This window comes from Gorilla gorilla, chromosome 23 (genome assembly GCF_029281585.2).
Source record: "Gorilla gorilla gorilla isolate KB3781 chromosome 23, NHGRI_mGorGor1-v2.1_pri, whole genome shotgun sequence".
NCBI lineage: Eukaryota > Metazoa > Chordata > Mammalia > Primates > Hominidae > Gorilla > Gorilla gorilla.
In genome coordinates, this window is record NC_086018.1 from 24,705,499 (window position 1) to 24,724,251 (window position 18,753).

The window sequence follows — 18,753 nt, forward strand, 5'->3', positions numbered from 1 at the left end:
GACCCCTCTGAATCAGAATCTCAGTGTGTGGGCCCAGGAATCTGCGTCTCTGTTTTTTTTTTTGTTTTTTTTTTTTTGTTTTTTTTTTTGAGACAGGATCTCACTCTGTCATCCAGACTGGAGTGCAGTGGCACAATCATAGCTCATTGTAACCTTGAACTCCTGGGCACAAGGGATCTTCCTGCCTCAGCCTCTGAATAGCAGGGACTATAAGCACGGGCCAGCATTTCTGGCTATTTTTATTTTTTGTAGAGATGGGATCTTGCTAGGTTGCCCAGGCTGGTTTTAAGCTCCTGTTCTCAAGCCATCCTCCTGCCTTGGCCTCCCGAAGTGCTGGGATTACAGGCGTGACCCATGATGTCTGGCTGAATCTGTCTTTCATCTGGCAAGTGATTCTTGGGCTCACAGATGTTTTAGAACCACTGCATTACAGAGTGAGTTCCTAAGCAGAGGGACTGCATTGGATACAGCACCACGTACCACGGTCCCCTGTGCAAATCTTACACTCCATAAATGCGTGTTGCTTGAATGAATGAGGTTTTAGGCAGGGATGTGGGGAGAGTCATTTTATTCTTCCTAGAATCCCCCACACTCGCTGATGGTCCCCATGTTCGACATGAGGTCTCACCACATTTTTCTGCCACTGGGAAACTTCTCCAGTAAGAATTCCCCTATGCCCCACTGTATAATCTTCTCATTAATACACAGTATTGTAAAAGTGATCTATAATTAGATGCTAACCGAGTTTGCCGTAAAATTGGGTGGGCGAGGTCAACAAGGTAGGCTGGGAGCCGGCTGATTGTTATGATCAATCAATAACCTATTTATTTCCCAACATTTCTATTAACCTCTGCCAGCCAATCACAGTTTCAATTTGAAAGGCTGGGGTCTGCTTTGCTGACTGGAGAAGTCTGATTGAAAGCGGGCCTCTGACACGACCCCAAGGGCGAAATCCAATTAAAATCATTTTCACTGGTAGATTAATATTTTTAGCATGTTCTACATCCTGGGATTCATCATTCCTGGCAATAACTAATGTCTTGTGACATGAGCAGGTGGATTGGCACTGCCATCAATAATAATTGTGATTAATTAGCTCATCAGGTGCTAGGATGGCTTTGGGGTGGCAGTTGGTGCAGCTTCTGGGAACTTCTCCCGTCAAACCCTGGTTATGTGGATGTCTCTGGGTCATACCAATGTAACGGCCTTTTCTGAGTAGGAATGGTGTTTATCTATCTCTGGGTCTGAAACTCCCTTGGAACTATGAGTTCCTTGAGGGCAGGTATTATTTCTCATTGCTTTCAGCAAGTCACTTATTGTTTGGCACACCCAGCTGCCCTTTTCTGAAGACTGTCCTTTACTTTCTCCATCCGCACAGCTACAGTAGAAGCCACCATATTTGTGTAACATGGCCCCATTCCTGGCTGCTGTTTATTGAACTAGGGGTAGAGCCCATCTTAAGACAAGCCAATGGCTCCATTCTTGGCTGCTCTTGATTGGACCAGGGGTACGGCCCGACCCAAGCTGGGGCAATGAAAGCATCAAGGCACCACTTGTGGACACTGTTGATTGGACAAGGGGTAGAGCCAATCTTAAGCCAAACCAATGAAAACCTTATGGCACCACCTCTGGATGTGGTTGATTGGATTAGGAGAACGGCCCAACCCAAACTGGGCCAATGAAAGCCTCAAGACCCCACCTGTGGACACTGTTGATTGGACAAGGGGTAGAGCCCATCTTAAGCCAAGCCAATGAAAGCCTCTTGGCTCTACCCCAGATGTTGTTGATTGGACTAGGAGTAGAGCCCAATCCGAGCTGGGCCAATGTAGATCTTCCTTAGTATGGAATTAGGTTTAAGGGAAGGGGTCCTACTGGCCAACTTGAGTATTTAGGGGAGTTGATGGCCATTGTTTGTACTGTAAACAGGGAACTAGTTATGAATGAAAGTGGTGCTGAGAGAGGAGAAAGGATGAGGGACACAGAAAGTAGTACATCTCAGATTTCCTGGTACATCTCAGTTCCTGTTTCCAGGCCACTCCTGAAACCTGACTGCATTCCAGCTCCTTGGTTCTCTGAGTTATCTCTGCATTTTTGTAATAATTATTCTTCCCCCCATCTCCCTTGCTTGGGCTAATTTGAATGAGTCTGTTACTTTCAACCAAAAGTATCCCAATGAATTTAGAGCCCAAGAGATGTCCAATGTCACACTGCAGGCCAATGAAAAACTGTCCTCTTTCTGCTGACTCTCAGATGCAAAGCCTTTTGGGGGAAGAAAGAAACAAGGAAGAAAAAATAACTCACATTTATTGAAGGCCTATTGTGTGTTAGGTGCTTTGCAATGTCATGTATTTAATGTTTACCAGGCTGGGAGGTAGATTTTATTTTATTAGTTTACAGATGAGGAAACTGAGGCTCAGATATGTTGGATAACTTGTCCAGAGAAGAATTGGGGGTTGTATTTAATTATTTTGGCAAATTCCATGATTGCTGAGCACCCCGTGTTGTCTCTTAAAAAGAGGTGTGGCCAGGCGCGGTGGCTCACGCCTGTAATCCCAGCACTTTGGGAGGCCGAGGCGAGCGGATCACAAGGTCAGGAGATCCAGACCATCCTGGCTAACACGGTGAATACCCGTCTCTACAAAAAATTAGCCGGGTGTGGTGGTGGGCGCCTGTAATCCCAGCTACACAGGAGGCTGAGGCAGGAGAATGGCGCGAAGGCAGGAAAATGGCGTGAACCCGGGAGGCGGAGCTTGCAGTGAGCCGAGATCGCGCCATTGCACTCCAGCCTGGGCGACAGAGCGAGACTCCGTCTCAGGAAAAAAAAAAAAGAGGTGTGCTGCTTTGCTGTGGATATCAGCATGAGGCTGTTGAAAGATAATGAGGTAGCCAGTGGGGACCCTGGGAAGAAGTCAATCTTCAGATTGGTGATCAGCCTCTTGAAGTCCTGTAGAGAACAGACAGAACCAAGAGTTGAGTCTTGACCAAGTCTCCCCCACCTTTAAAAATCATCTCCTTCTAGAACCCACTCACTGCTTTCTGATTGCTTCAGGACTCCCAGGACCCACCCAGACAGCCCCAGCTCCAGCTTCTGGAGACATCTCATTAGTGGGTTCTCTGTAGCCATTCCATCCTTAGGAAAACCCAGGGCAAAACCATATCTTCCAAAAGAGGCTCTGCAATGGAGAAATCCCAGTGGACCAAGGTGCATGATCTGCTTTGAAGCGTTCAGGGATATTTGTCTTCTCCTATTGGGCTAGCGGTGGCGAAAGGTGCACCAGGCTCCCCTTAGTGTACACATCTGGATTGAACTGAGATTCCCACAGCAGATTTTCCAATGAGGAGTGGATTGCAACAGGGAAATAAATATAATTATTTATATGCATGCTGAAGAGTTTCAGCAGGTACCAACAGATATATTCAGGAGTCAGGAAACCTTGGGAAATTCCTATAGTCCCAAATTCGAATCTCTAGGTCGAGTTAGCTGACCATCAAAAATCAGCCTGGGAGGTGTTTTAACACTGCAGTTTCCTGAGCCTGACTTCTGGGGATTCTGATTCCTGTGGCATATTCGTCCTTTTGAGAAGCTTCAGAGAGAATCCTGACAACCAGCCAGATTAGAGATACACAAGGCACATTATCACATTAAAGGCACTAAAAAGTCCTGCAACAAAGACACCCATGACAATTCATTGAACCAGTTTATCAAAGTTAAACAAACACAGGTCCCTCTTTCTCTATGTTTTGGTATAATACCTGTTTTTACAAGGTCTGCTGCTCAGAGAGCTTACCAACTTTCCCGCTTAATAATTATACACTAATATCATGAATCCAGTGATTTTTTCATGCCCTTCCTATTTTATAGCATTGGGTTATTCTCTCCCTGAAGACAGGAATAGTATCTGTGTTATTTGTAACATCCTCCACATAGAGTCTGAGTAAATGAGTGAGTCTCTTAAAATCGTCTTTGAACAGGGGACGTGGTCCTCTGCCCCCCAATAGGAACATTGATAACAGGGTAGGAGAAAGACTTAAAGCAGCTGGTCATAGTAGGAAAGCCTGCAGAGCGACATTTGGTTGACAGTTGTGGATGTTGAGTGCCAGCAGTCCAGCTGCTTCTCTTCTGAGCTGTTTCTCCACTGCTCTGAGATCTGCCTCTTAACAAACTTGGTCCCCAGGTATGAGCCCTCCTGAGACATTTGGTTAAGAAGAGGAGTTTCCCATTTCTCTCCTTCTCCTCCTTTTGGCCACCAGTGGATTGAAGGGAGCAGTGCTGAGGCCATTTAAATGGGCTTCTCTGCAGAACGAACAAGCCCTTGTGTTGGAAATTGGGTTAAATTCAGCATGCATAACCACTCACAATGGCTCTTTACACCCCAGGAGCAGTAAGATCCCACTAATCTTCAGTCAAAACAATTAGAGCATGAAGGGTGGTGTATTCATCCCAAAGGCACTGGGCAACTGGGAGTTAGGAAGGGGTAGGACCACCCACATTCTGGGCTTTGACTTTCCAGCTGCAATGACAAGGCCAAAAGACCCGGGGGATTCGGAAAGCGGGTCTGGTCAGAGAAGTTGCTTCAGTCCATCTGTCTCTTTCTCCACGTGGTGGACTCTTAGCAAGTGCAAGGCACTTTACATGCACCGTGTCATTGCATCCTCACATTAGCTTTGTTACCATCATCTCCTATTACAGCTGAGGAAACCGAGGTGCACAGAGGTTAAATGATGCACTCATCAGAGCCCAGCAGCAAATAGATGGCACAGTTAAATCAGTCTGGTTCAAGAAGAATTTAATAAAGGTACCATTCAAAGAGGTGCTGACAGTGTATTAGTTTTCTATTGCTCCATAACAAATAACCAGAAACTTAGTGGCTTTAAACAACACCCTTCTGTTAGGTCATAGTCCTGTAGGTCAGTAGTTCAGGCACAGCATGGTTTTCTGCTCAGAGTCTCACAAGATTGAAATTAAGGTGTTGCTGGGGCTGTGATGCCATCTGAGGCTCAAAGTTCTCTTTCAAACTCTCTCAGGTTGTTGGCAGAACTCAGTTTCTTGCGGTTGCAGGACTGAAGTCCCCATTTCCTTGCTGATTGTTGTCCAGGGATTGCTTTTACCTCCTAGAGACCACCCTCAGTCCACAGGCAGTTCACAGCCTGGATGTCTGCTCCTTCAAGGCCAGCAAATGGCTGTCTCTCGCTTGAAATGTTTCTGACTTCTAAGGGTCACCTGATTAGACCAGGCCCACCCAGGATAATCTTCCTTTTGATTAACTCAAAGTCAACCTAAGACAGTATGAAATCCCATCATATTTGCAAGTTCAGGCCACAGTCAAGGGGAGGGGATTATTCAGGGTGTGTTCACCAGGGAGCTAGAATCTTGGTGGCCAGTTGAGTTTTCTGCCCTCCACAGACAGGGTGTGGGAAGCCACCAGGAATAGTGCACTTCCCTGGGGATAGCAGTGGTGGGACTTGATTACCACCCCTGGTAATGAACAAATGAGGAGCTGGGAGACACAGAAGGAGAGGGCTGCGTAGTAGAATCTGGGACCTTTGGTTGAAGGACACAGCTAGTCCCTGGTGACTTGGCAAGGAGGGAGCTAGAGGAATAAATAGGTTGACCTCAGTTTCCTTCCTCTCTTTCATCTTCTGCTGTTGCTCTCCATTGGCTGATCTTAACAAGAGGCTGGAGGAAGGGGCACAGCCTATTTATGCAGCCAGTAGAGACCAACTTCTTAGGGACTGGGTAGGTTGGAGGAGGATGGAGAGTGGATCAGGAGGGGTAAATAGATGATACGCTGCACAAGTAACTTCTTAGAGTCACACACCTTCTGGTGTTAGAGTTCAGATTCAAATTCAAATCTCTTTAAAGTCAGATCATACCGTGCACCCTTCAATTTCCTGACAATCTAACAATCCAGTGAGAGACACACTTATATTTCTACTTCGTAAAGGTCCAGAGAGGTTAAGTAAATAAACCAGAGTCACACAGCTAGCAAGTGGCAAAGCTGGGATTCTAATTCAATTCCAAAACTTGACTTCCAACCTCTCCACCTCCATCCACCCATATATATCCACTGACCAATCTACTCATTCATCAGACTTTTACTGCATGTCTTAAGCTATGCACTGTGTTCAGAGCTGAATGAGATTCCATTCTTTTCTTTTCTTTCTTTCTTTCTTTCTTTCTTTCTTTCTTTCTTTCTTTCTTTCTTTCTTTCTTTCTTTCATCTTTCCTTCTTTTTTTTTGTTGACATATTCCAGATTCTGCCTTTGTTGCCCAGGCTGGCTGGAGTGGAGTGGCATGATCTCGGCTCACTGCAATCTCTGCCTCCCAAGTTCAAGCAATTCTTCTGCCTCAGCCTCCCGAGTAGCTGGGATTACAGGGGCCCACCACCATACCTGGCTAATTTTTGTATTTTTAATAGAGACGGGGTTTCATCCTGTTGGCCAGGCTGGTCTTGAACTCCTGACCTCAGGTAGTTTGCTTGCCTCGGCCTCCCAAAGTGCTGAGATTATAGGTGTGAGCCACTATGCCTGGCCAAGATGCCATTCTTATGTCCTCATGTTATTTACAGTCTGATGAAAGAAACGGACCTGTATACAGATTATCGTGCAGTGGAGGGGAACAGGAGCTTTGAGAGAGGAACGTACAGTGCTCATCGGTGGGCATGTGGGAGGGAGAGGTCTGCTCAACTGGGGGAGCCTGGAAAGGCAGCATCTTTTTAAGCTGGGTTTTGAAGGATACATAAGATCCCAAGGGGATGGTGCATCTTGGGAAGGTATGCTCATATCTTTTTAACCCAGCTGCCTCTCCTTTGCTGTAGCGTCCTCCTTCCAGGGCATGATTTGGAAGGACAGAGTTTTACTGTTGTTGAGGACACAGAGTTCTCTAAAGTGCATAGCCCAGGGGATGGAATGGAGCAGGGGATGTATGTATGTGTGGAAAAAATCCACCTTGGTTTGAATTCTTGTCTGGCCATTTCTGAAATATATGACCTTATGGGGACCCTTCCCTATGTGGTCATCTCTACAGGAGATTTCATATCCCTACCCAACTGGTGTCAGGTTGGCCAGGTGACTTTCAGCCAATGGGATGAAAGTGAGTGGAGGTGGTATGTGCCACTTTTTGGCAGACACTGTAAGAACCCTTGTGTGGTCACCTTTTCCCTTCCCTCTTTGTGATGCTATGGTAATTTTTACTATTTCCTAAGTGTTGTGCTTCACCTTCCCTTTTTACCTTGGCCTTGAGACCGCCAGGTTTCCATAAGGGGGTTGCTTCCTTTGCCTTCATCCTGGAATGAAGTGAGGAGGGGCAGAGCAAAAACAGAGCTACAAGGGTTTGTCAGATTCCAGAGGAATGAATGGTTGCTATCTAAGCCACCGAGACCTTTGAAGGCATCTGTTAACATCACATAGTGTAGTCTAAGATGACCAAAACAGCAAGGTGTGTTGCCTTTCTGTGTGTTAGTTTGCTCAACTGTAGAAGTGCATTGATAGTTGTAGTTACCTTATGGAGGTCTGGTGAAGATTAGGTGGAATTGCTAAGTAAAAGTGCAGTTTCTAGCCTACAGTGTGTATACACTTCGCAGATGTCTAAGACTCTTCTTCCAGTTCCTTGTCTCTGCTGTACTTATTTCTACCCCAGGGCCTGTGCACATCCATGCTGTTCTCTTTGCCGGGGGTATTCTGTCTTTCCCTCGTTCCCTTCTTTACTCAAAATCCCATATACAGACCTAGCTCCTCCAGGAGGTCAGCTAAGGATGGGCTTGGAGCCTCAGGAAAGTCAGGTCATGAAAGGGATGAAAAAGGTTGCACTTCAACAACCAGAATCAGGAAATCTAGAAAACAGTTCCTTTAACATCAACATGCATACATATTTTGGGTTTTATGGTTTTGCATTGTTTTAATTTCAGTTTACATAGGGGATTGCAGAGGGGGCTCCCTCATCTTTTCTAAGCTTAAGGCTTCTGAAGATCTTTGCCTGTTCCTGTCCACAGATAGCAGGGCCAGGAGAAAGGGATGGGGAGAGTCCCTCCTGCCACTGACCCAGGATGGATAAAAGTACCCCTTTCATAGAAGGAAGAAAATGGGAACAAAGGTGCTGCTGATCATCTGAGGTTGCCTGCATGGCAGTTAAGAACATGGACCTTTGGGTGAGGCTATCTGGATTTAATTGTTGGTTCTGCCATTTACCAGCTATATGAGCTTGGGTGTGTCATTCTTTACCACTGAGCCTCACTTTTTACATTCATAAAATGGGAATAATTATACCAGCTTCCTGGGTCATGGTGAGGACAACTAAGGCAAGTGCCCATAGTGAAGCCTATATAAAGATAGCTGATTGTTCGGTCATTCCTTATTTATTGAATGTCTGCTATGTGCCAAGTTCCATGAGAGGCACTGGAGATGCAGAGATGACCAGGACAGACTAGATCCTTGCTCTCAAGATTATGTGTTTGTAAATAAACATATAATGAGTCAGATTGCAGCAAGGGATATGGAGAAAAAAGTCAGGGTAACTGTGGAAAGTGACGGTGGATCAGATTTTATTTTATTTGGACATAATTGACAAATAGATTGACCAATACCCAAATATAATTGGGTAATGTTTAAGGGGTACAACTTGATGCTGTAATATACATATATGTTGTGAAATGATCCTTATAGTCAAGCTATTTGACACGTTCATCGCCTCACATAATTGTCTTTTTTTGTGGTGAAACCTACCCTCTTAGCAAATTTCAAATATATAATATTATAAACTGTAATCATTATGCCATACATTAGATCTCCAGAACTCATCCATCTTGCTTGATTGAAACTTTGTACCCTTTGACCAACATCTCATTTCCCTGTCCCTCCGACCTCTGGCAACCAGTATTTTAGTCTATGTCTCTATGCTTTGACTCTTTCAGATTCCAAATATAGGTGAGATCATACAGTATTTATCTTTCTGTGTCAGACAAATTCTGTTTTAGAAAGCGAATTCAGAAAAGGCTTCTCTAAGGAGGTGACATTTGAACAGGGACCCATGCACCAACGCTACATAACAAATGGCCACAAACTTAAAGCAGCATATATTTATTATCTTACTGTGTCTGAGGGCCAAGAACCTAGGCTGTGTCCTCTGCTTCAGAATCTCCTCTGAAACCTATAGTCAAAGTATTGGTTGGGGCTGTAGCCTCGCTTGAAACTCAACCGGGGAAGGATCCACTTCCAAAGTCATGGGGTTGTTGGCAGAATTCAGTTCCTTGTGGGCTGTAAGACTGAGGGCCTCAGTTTCTTGCTGGCTATAAGATGGAAGCAGCCCTCACTGCCTGGCTGTTTGTTGGCCAGAGGCTACTGCCACATGGCCCACCCCAGTGTGGCTGCTTGCTTCATCAAAGCCAGCAAGGAGAGTCTCCTAGCAAGATGGGCATTAATTACAGTCTTATATGATGTAGTCATGAGAGCAGCCTCCTGTCACCTTTATTGTATTCTTTCCTCTTTGGGGTTTTTTTTTTTTTTTTTGAGATGGAATAATCTCGCTGTGCCACTCAGGCTGGACTGCAGTGGTGCAATCATGGCTCACTGCAACCTCCACCTCCCGGGTTCAAGTGATTCTCCTGCCTCAGCCTCCTGAGTAACTGGGATTGCAGGCATGCACGACCACACTGGGCTAATTTTTTTGTATTTTTAGTAGACACAGGGTTTCACCATGCTGGCTAGGCTGGTCTCCAACTCCTGATCTCAAGTGATCTGCCTGCCTCAGCCTCCCAAAATGCTGGGATTGCAGGCATGAGTCACCATTGCTGGGTCCTCTTTACTGTATTCTATTGATTAGAAGCATGCTCTTGGTCCTGCCCATATGTAAGGGTGGAGGTTATACAAATGGGTAAATACTGAGAGGTGGGGGGCATTGGGAGCCCCTTTGAGTCTATCTGCCATGGCCTATGTGAGGTAGATGGAGTGAGCCGAGTGGAGACCTGGCCTGCCAGGTAGAGGGAGACAGCAGGAGCAAAGGCCCTGGGGTGGGATCCTGCTTGATGTGTTCAAAGATCAGCAAGGAGCTGAATGACAGAGGGGAGGATAACTCATGTAGGGCCTTGTAGGTAAGAGCTTGTATTTTGGATTTTATTCTTGGGTGTGCTGAGGAGCTACTGGGTGGTTTCACAGTCCATCTATTTATTTATGTTCCTAGATTTTAAGAGTTGTGGTGAAAGACACATAACCTAAAATTTGCCATTTTAACCTTTCTAAAGTGGACAATTCAGTGGCCTTTAGTCCATTCACAAGGTTGTATAAGCATCATCACTATCTGGTTCCAGAACATTTTCATTACCCTGAAAGGAAATCCCACAACTATTAGCAGTCACTCCCCCTTGCCTCCTTCCCGCAAAACCTAGGCAACCACTAATCAGCTTTCTGTCTCTATCAGTTTGACTATTCTGGGTATTTCATATAAATGGAATTGTACAATACATGCTTGGCTTCTTTCACTTAGCATGTTTTCAAGGTTCATCCATGTTGTCGCATGTATCAGTATTTCATTCTTTTTTTTTTTTTTTGAGACGGAGTCTCACTCTGTCGCCCAGGCTGGAGTGCAGTGGTGCGATCTTGGCTCACTGCAACCTCTGCCTCCCGGATTCACGCCATTCTCCTGCCTTAGCCTCCTGTGTAACTGGGACTACAGGCGCCTGCCACCATGCCCAGCTAATTTTTTATATTTTTAGTAGAGTCGGGGTTTCACCATGTTAGCCAGGTTGGTCTCGATCTCCTGAGCTCGTGATCCGCCTGCCTCGGCCTCCCAAAGTGCTGGGATTACAGGTGTGAGCCACCGCGCCCGGCCTATTTCATTCATTTTTATGGCTAAATAATATTTCATTGAATGTATATATCACATTTTACTTATCCACTCATCTGTTGATGGACATTGGAGTTGTTTCCAACTTTTGGCCACTGTGAATAATGCTGCCATGAACATTGGTATACTAGTATCTGTTTGAACACTTGTTTTTAGTTCTTTTGGGTATATACCTACACACACACGTGTTGAATTGCTGGTAGGTTTAAGTCATTGAGAAACTGTCAACCATCTTTTAAAGTGGCTGCACCATTTTATATTTCTACCAGCAGTGTATAAAGCTTCCAATTTTTCCACGTCCTTGCCAATACTTTCTATTATCTGTTTTTTTTTAAATTATAGCTATTCATAAGGGTGCAAAGTGAGATTTTACTGTGGTTTTGATTTGCATTTTTCTGATGAATGACATTGAGCATCTTTTCATGTGTTTGTTGGCTGTTTGCATATCTTCTTTGGAGAAATGTCTCTTCGGGTCCTCCACCCATTAAAAAATGGGGTTGTTTGTCTTTTAGTTGTTGAGTTGTAAGAGTTCTTCATATCGATTTATTTTTATTGAGCTATTATCACTGCTGTGGTTGTTTCCTCAGTAGGGCTCTGTCTGAATCCCCAGGCATCATGAATGTCCTCTGCTTAGAAGGAAAGGGACTATAAATGCCCCTTCCCTTGAGTAACCCACTCACTGACTTGTCTGCATCAACTTCCCTCCAGAGAGCAGAGCTAATAATCCCCTTTCTCACTGGCCTCAGCCCTCCTTGAAAATTACTCTGAAGGCTCCCTGGATTCCTCTTACCTAAATGCCTCCCCTGGGGCTGCTTAGATGGCTTTGTGGGGGGCTCTCCAGCTGGGAGAAGGAGATTCTCTGGGGAAGAGCACAGGCTTCCAGCTCCCTAGACCTGTCTCGCCTTCCACCCCTGGTGGGTTAGAGACTCTGGGGACTCTAGGATGAGCCCAGGGTTCTGCCTGCATCAGGCCTGTTTAGCCTCTGGCTTGTTGCTGAGGCTTAGGGACAAATTAGGAACTTAATCCAGCCAGGCAAACTTGTAAGCACTGTGCAAGGAGTCAGAGAGAGCCCTGTGGCTTCTGGTCTGTGGTCCGCCACCATGAGACGGGGGTCCCCGGACCTCATCTCTGAAATGGGCTTGCACCTGTGTTGGAAGGAGCCCGTTTGAACCTTTCAGATTCAGGATTTTGTGATGGGCTTAAAAAATATTTTATTTAGAATATCTCCTCCTCTAAGAAGCTCATATCCCTCTAATTGCATTAGGTGACTGCGCAGCTACCTGAACTTATTCTGTCTCAGGTGTATCTTTTTGGCTGTGATTACTTCTTTATACATCTCTTACTCTTATTTGATTGCCAGAGGGTGAAGCTGATCATTTCAGTTTTTCTAAGAATTCTTTGAGGATTTCCCATTGCCTTAGGGTGAAGACCAGATCCTTACCTGGATGGGTTTTCATTGTCTCTCTCCTTTTTCTTTTTTCTTAGATGGAGTTTTGTTCTTGTTGCCCAGGCTGGAGTGCAATGGCATGAACTCGGCTCACTGCAACCTCTGTCTTCTGGGTTCAAACAGTTCTCCTGCCTTGGCCTCCTGAGTAGCTAGGATTACAGGTGCCCACCACGCCCGACTATTTTTTTTGTATTTTTAGTAGAGTTGGGGTTTCACCACGTTGGCCAGGCTGGTCTCGAATTCCTGACCTCAGTTGATCCACCCGCCTCAACCTCCCAAAGTGCTGGGATTACAGGCATGAGCCACCGCACCTGGCCATTGTCTCCTTTTTCACTGTCACTTTGCATGGCACTACCCGTTGATCTCTCTAGTCCAGCCAAAAGGGTTGCCTTTGGGTCCTTGGTGTGTCCTACCACAGGGCCTTTGCACATGCTGTTCTCATTACTTGGATGCCTTTTCTTTCCCTCCTCATCTTCTTTACTTCTTCTTTAGATTTTAGTGCAAGCTTCACTTCTTTAGGGAAGCCTTCCTGGATTCCCTAGATTAATTCAAATTCACGTTATCAGCTCTGTGGACCTCCCCTCAGAAGATACTATGTTACCTTCATTTTAGGATAAATCACTGTTTCACCTTATTTACAAAAGAATCTGAGAGCAGGGACTCTGAAAGCAGGGACTCTGAGAGCAGGGATCATGCCTGTTTGTCCTCCATTGTAGCCCCCATGCCTCGCCCAGTTCCTGGAGGAGAGTAGGTGTTAAATAAACCTGTGTTGAATGGCAAACAAATCTCTGTGCTATCGGAGTCTAGGTCAGGGCCTGGCATGTAGCAGGCACAAAACACCTGGTTCCATTTTTGTTGAATACATGAATGGTTTCTCTGAAATGCGGTGGATCCAACCTCTGCTTCTGTGTGGCCTCAACTGCATGTGCACTGGGACAGACAGATCTGTGTTGGAATGCGGGCTCCTTTATCTTCCAGCTGTTACCTTGGGTGCATCTTTTCCTTCTTGGAGCCCTTTTCTTGGTCTGTTCACAGGGGATCTTCATTAGGAGGTGCTGAAGGGATTTCACGGCTAATGGTTTTGTAGGCCCTCTGTTAACTGAAGCCCTTTGCAAATGCCCTTGAAGAAATGCTGTTTCTCCCAACATCTTCCACGGAGATTGGTGCTCAGACCAAGGTGGGTGCAGAGCTGATGTCTCCTCCTCTACCAGTGGTGCTTGAAAAATGGTGGCATGAGGCTGAATTTCCCCATGCTCTGAATAAATGGGGAGAGTGGCCACAAATCTGAACAGCCCAGATGTAATTTCTGACTCTGGGCACCTATGTCTTGCAGAAGGGAGGAAGGTGGACAGATTTAGCTGCAGGACGCACAGTGCACTGCTTGGGTCCTGTCTCCCTGCTTTATGGGTGCAAAAGGTGAGGCATGGTCATACTACATGCAGCCCCTGCTCTCCCCAACTGTGGGTTGGAGAGCGTCTGCCTCCTTGCAACTAATTTGTTTTCTCGTATTGTTTCTTCTAGCTTAATTGTAAAATAATGCAAGTTTGTTGTAAAAGCAAACCAAAACCAAACAGTCAAACAACATAGCAGTGTATAGAATAGAAGGTGTTGATATTTCCTGGCCCACTCAAATCCCATATTCTAGGGTAACCAGTGTAGAGTGTGCCAGTGAACACCACCAGCTCCCTGTCTCTATAATCCACATCAAATATGTTAGCAATTTCCTGATTGATACGGTTTGGCTCTGCGTCTCTACCCAAATCTCATCTTGAATTGAAAATCCCCATGTGTGAAGGGAGGGAGATGATTGGATCATAGGGGCGGTTTCCCCTATGCTATTCTCATGATAGTGAGTGAGTTCTCACAAGATCTAATGATTTTATAAGGGGGTCTTCCCCCTTCACTTTGAAGGTGACTGCTTCCCCTTCTGCAATGATAGTAACTTTCCTGAGGCCTCCTCAGCCATGTGGAACTGTGAGTCAATTAAACTTCTTTATAAATTACCCAGTCTCATGTATTCCTTTATAGCAGTGTGAAAGTGGGCTAATACACTGACAGTAGAGAGATAGATGGCAATAACTATTAGTTACAAATTGTGTACTATGGGACAGACATTATGCTTTAAGTCAGGGGTCCTTAACCTGCAGGCCATGGACCATGGCCTGTTAAGAACTGGGCCACACAGCAGGAAGTAAGCTGTGGGCAAGCCAGTGGAGATTCATCTTTATTTGCCGCCACCCCCCAATTACTTTCATTACTGCCTGAGCTCTGCCTCCTGTCAGATCAATGGTGGCATTAGATTCTTATAGGAGAGAAAACCCTATGTGAACTGTGCATGTGAGAATTCTGGGTTGCATGCTCCTCATGAAAATCTAATGCCTGATGATCTGCCACTATCTCCCATCACCTCCAGATGGGACTCTCTAGTTGCAGGAAAACAAGGTCAGGGCTTCCACTGATTCTACATTATAATGAGTTGGATAATTATTTCATTTTATATCACAATGTAATATAGTGGAAATAAAGTACACGATAAATGAAGTACATTTGAATCATCCTGAAACCATCCCCACCCTCACTGTCCGTGGAAAATTCTTCCACAAACTTGGTCTCAGGTGCCAAAAAGGTTAGGAACTGCTGCTCTAAGTTGTTAGAAGAATCAAATGAGTTAATTCAAGGCTGGTAGAATAGTTGCACCCATTTTACAAATGAGAAAACTGAGGCCCCCAAATTTTTAGTAGCTAGTCTAAGATCACACAGCTAATAAGTAAGAGAGTCAGGATTTGAATCTTCTACATGTCGTTTATGTAATACAATATATATGCATGTGTACACACAAGTACATAGAAGCTTTACTGCAAAAATTGGGTTATATCATATTTTTGGTTCTGAAATTTTACTTAATAATACATTGTATTATTTAATAATACATAGTTTCATAATAATATGTTGTTTCACAATAATACATTGTTTCTTATCAGGTCAGTGTAAATAAATATACATTTAGCATTTAGTTGTTTTTTTTTTTTTTTTTTTTTTGAGCCAGGATCTTGCTCTGTCACCCACGCTGGAGTGCAGTAGTGTGATCACGGCTCACTACAGCCTCAAACTCCTGGGCACATGTGATCCTCCCACCTCCTGAGTAGCTAGGGCTACAGGCTATTTTTTTCTATTTTTTTGTAGAGATGAGGCCTTGTTATGTTGGCCAGGCTTGTCTTGAACAACTGGGCTCAAGTGATGCCCCCACCTCGGCCTCCCAAAGTGCTGGGATTACAGGTGTGAGCCACCACACCTGGCCCACATTTAATTTTTCAAATAGTTTAATATCTGAAGAGGATTCTAGAGTATGGATGGGCTGAAATTTATACCAATTCTTCCCAAAGGAAAAACATATTTATTTCTAATTTTTTGCTAAAAAACTTAGTTATGGTGACCATTATTTCATAGATGTTTTTAAAACATTAAAAACATTTTTATGCACGTGGTAACCATTCAAGTAGTTTTTCAGGGTGAATAATCCCTGTCTGTCTCCAGGTACCCTCAAAAGGGGAAGTCATTGTTAGCAGTTTTTTCTGAATTCTTCCAGGAGGAGTGTGTGCTTTCAATTGTGTGTGTGTGTGTGTGTAAATGTATATATATGTATGTATATAAACACTCACATACACACATATACACACACATTTTGTGGTAGACAAGTGATACTGAACACACTGTTCTGCAAACTTGCTTTCTCTGTTTAACTATATATGGAAAATTGTTATGCATCTGTCCATATAGATTTCCTGCATTCATATTTATGTAACTTTGAAGGGGTAATATACTCATTGTTCAAATACATATAATAAAATATATAAAGGTGTAATATACCTGAATATATTTGAAGGAATAGAGTGAAACATTTCCTGCTTCCACTCCACCCCGCATAACTAACTATGATTATTTTTGTATGATTATATTAGCTTTTAAATATCCTTCTAGAATTTTTTACATATATACATATATACAAGAAAATATATCTATAATCTTATTTTAAACTCAAGAATAATATAATCCATATATATTTCTACATTTTGCTTTTTTTCACTGAAACGTGTAGATATTTTCATTTCAGTACATAAACAGCTTCCCCATTCTTTCTTTTTTCCCTTCTTTTTAAACAACTGCATATAGTACAGCATTCCATTCTATAGATAAATTAAACTATGTCTCATTCTTTTAGAAATTATTATTTTAATTCATCAAATAAGCAATGCAGGCAAGGTACAAAACTAGGAAGGTACAGGGGAATAGTCAGTGAAAAATCAAGATCTCCCACTTCTGCCTCCAGGTCTTTCAGTTCTTCTATTTGGGGGCAACCACGGTTCCCAGTGTCATGTTATCCTTCTTGAGATGGTCCACACATTGTGACCAACTACATGTGAGGTGCATGTGAGCATGTACACACACACACACACACACACACACACACACACACACATACACACTCTTTTTCTTTCTTAATGGCTGTGTGGAATTCCACTGCCTGCATGGACCGTCGTTTCTGTAATCAGTCCTGTATGATGGGACATTGCATTATTTTCAGTCTTTTGCCACCTCAAGCCTTGAGGCTGTGATTAGCCTGCACAAACCCCTCTGTGCTCAGGTTTGGATGCATCTAGACACATCTTCACTGAGTTCAAGAGCATGTGCACTGACAATTTGAGGCACATTGCTAAGTTTCCTTCCGAGGAGGTTGCCACATGCAGCTCTATAGGGGTTCCACAGTGCCCAGGTCTGGGCTGGCTAAGAAGAGCTGGGGAGCCAAGGGAAAGCCAGCCAAGTTTTTGGTCAGCCTTCCCCTTTGTGTCTCTCCTTCCAAGTTTTCATGGCCAGCCTTCTCTAGGCAGTGTGCTTGTTCTTGCAACCCCATCAAATTGAGGCTCTGTTAACAGGCTTTATTACCATTTAGTCCATCATGCCCCAAAGGCTCTACTCTGGAACACACTTCTGTAGATAAATATGGAGGGTAAAAATTGCCTCCCTAATCCAGTGTGCCTGAGCAATGCTGAGTTAAGTGATATTAAAACAGGTGTTTTGTTGCAGGACTTATCAGAGCCTTTAACATGCTAATGAACATTGGGATATCTAAGAGGTGTTAGAGTGTGTGGAGTTCATCACATTGCTTTGACCACACAAGGTCAGAAAGGCTGATATGGTTTCACTGCTGCATTGTATTGAAAGGGAGGCTAAAGCCCAGAGAGGAAAGGTGAGTTTTCCAAGGACACACAGCAGGGGTGGTGACCTGAATTTCCAGTCCCACCGTGGTAGTGACACCAATAAAGTGCTCCATGCTCCTCTGTGCTAGCAATTCTTAAATGTGGAGCATTAGGTATCTTGGTGCCCTAAAGGGATGCCAAGACATATGCAACACACCATCCTGGATTAGATCCACTTTAATGAAAAAACTGGTAAAGTCTAAATACAATCTGTAGTATTGTTAATTGCAGGGTACCAACGTCACCTTCTTAGTTTTGATAAATGCACTGTGGTTATGTAAAATAGTAGCATTGGGGGATGCTGGGTGAAGGATGTCCAAGAACTCTTTTTATCATCTCTGCTACTCTTCTGTAAATCTAACATGATTTCAAAATAAAACCTGCATATATTATTCATGCCAAACCAAACACTGAATCATGTACTAGATTCAGCCATAGATAAACAGAAGCAGACTTAGAATATTTTAGACTACCATCTGCAAATACCTTTGGAAAAATACACAAACATGCTGATAATCTCATTTGCTTGTGGGGAGGGCAATTGGGTGGCTGGTGTGTCAAAGAAGAAAGCCTTTTCAGTGTATCCTTTAATAATTTTTGGATTTCGGCCGGGCGCGGTGGCTCACGCCTGTAATCCCAGCACTTTGGGAGGCCGAGGCGGGCAGATCACAAGGTCAGGAGATCGAGACCATCCTGGCTAATACGGTGAAACCCGTCTCTACTACAAATATAAAAAATTAGCTGGGCGTGGTGGCGGGCGCCTGTAGTCCCAGCTACTCTGGAGACTGAGGCAGGAGAATGGTGTGAACCCGGGAGTCGGAGCTTGCAGTGAGCCGAGCTCGCACCACTGCACTCCAGCCTGTGAGACAGAGCGAGACGCTGTCTCAAAAAAAAAAAAAAAAAAAGAATTTGGATTTCAAACTTTGTAAATGTATTATCTTTTCAACAATTGAATTTTCAAAATAATTTAAGGGAGAAAATCTTTAATGAAAAAATTTTGAGTTTGACCTTTTTTTTTTTTGGAAAATAGAGTGAACATGGTAGAAAAAATAATAGTTGCTGTTAGTGTTTATTGGAGTTTCTCTGATGTGCCATAATAAGAGTTCATATCATGTGCTATGGTAAGCACAGAACAGAGATTATCTCATTGAATGTCCTCAACAATGCATGAACCCCATTTTTCAGAAAAAGCACCATTTGCCCAACGTGTCACT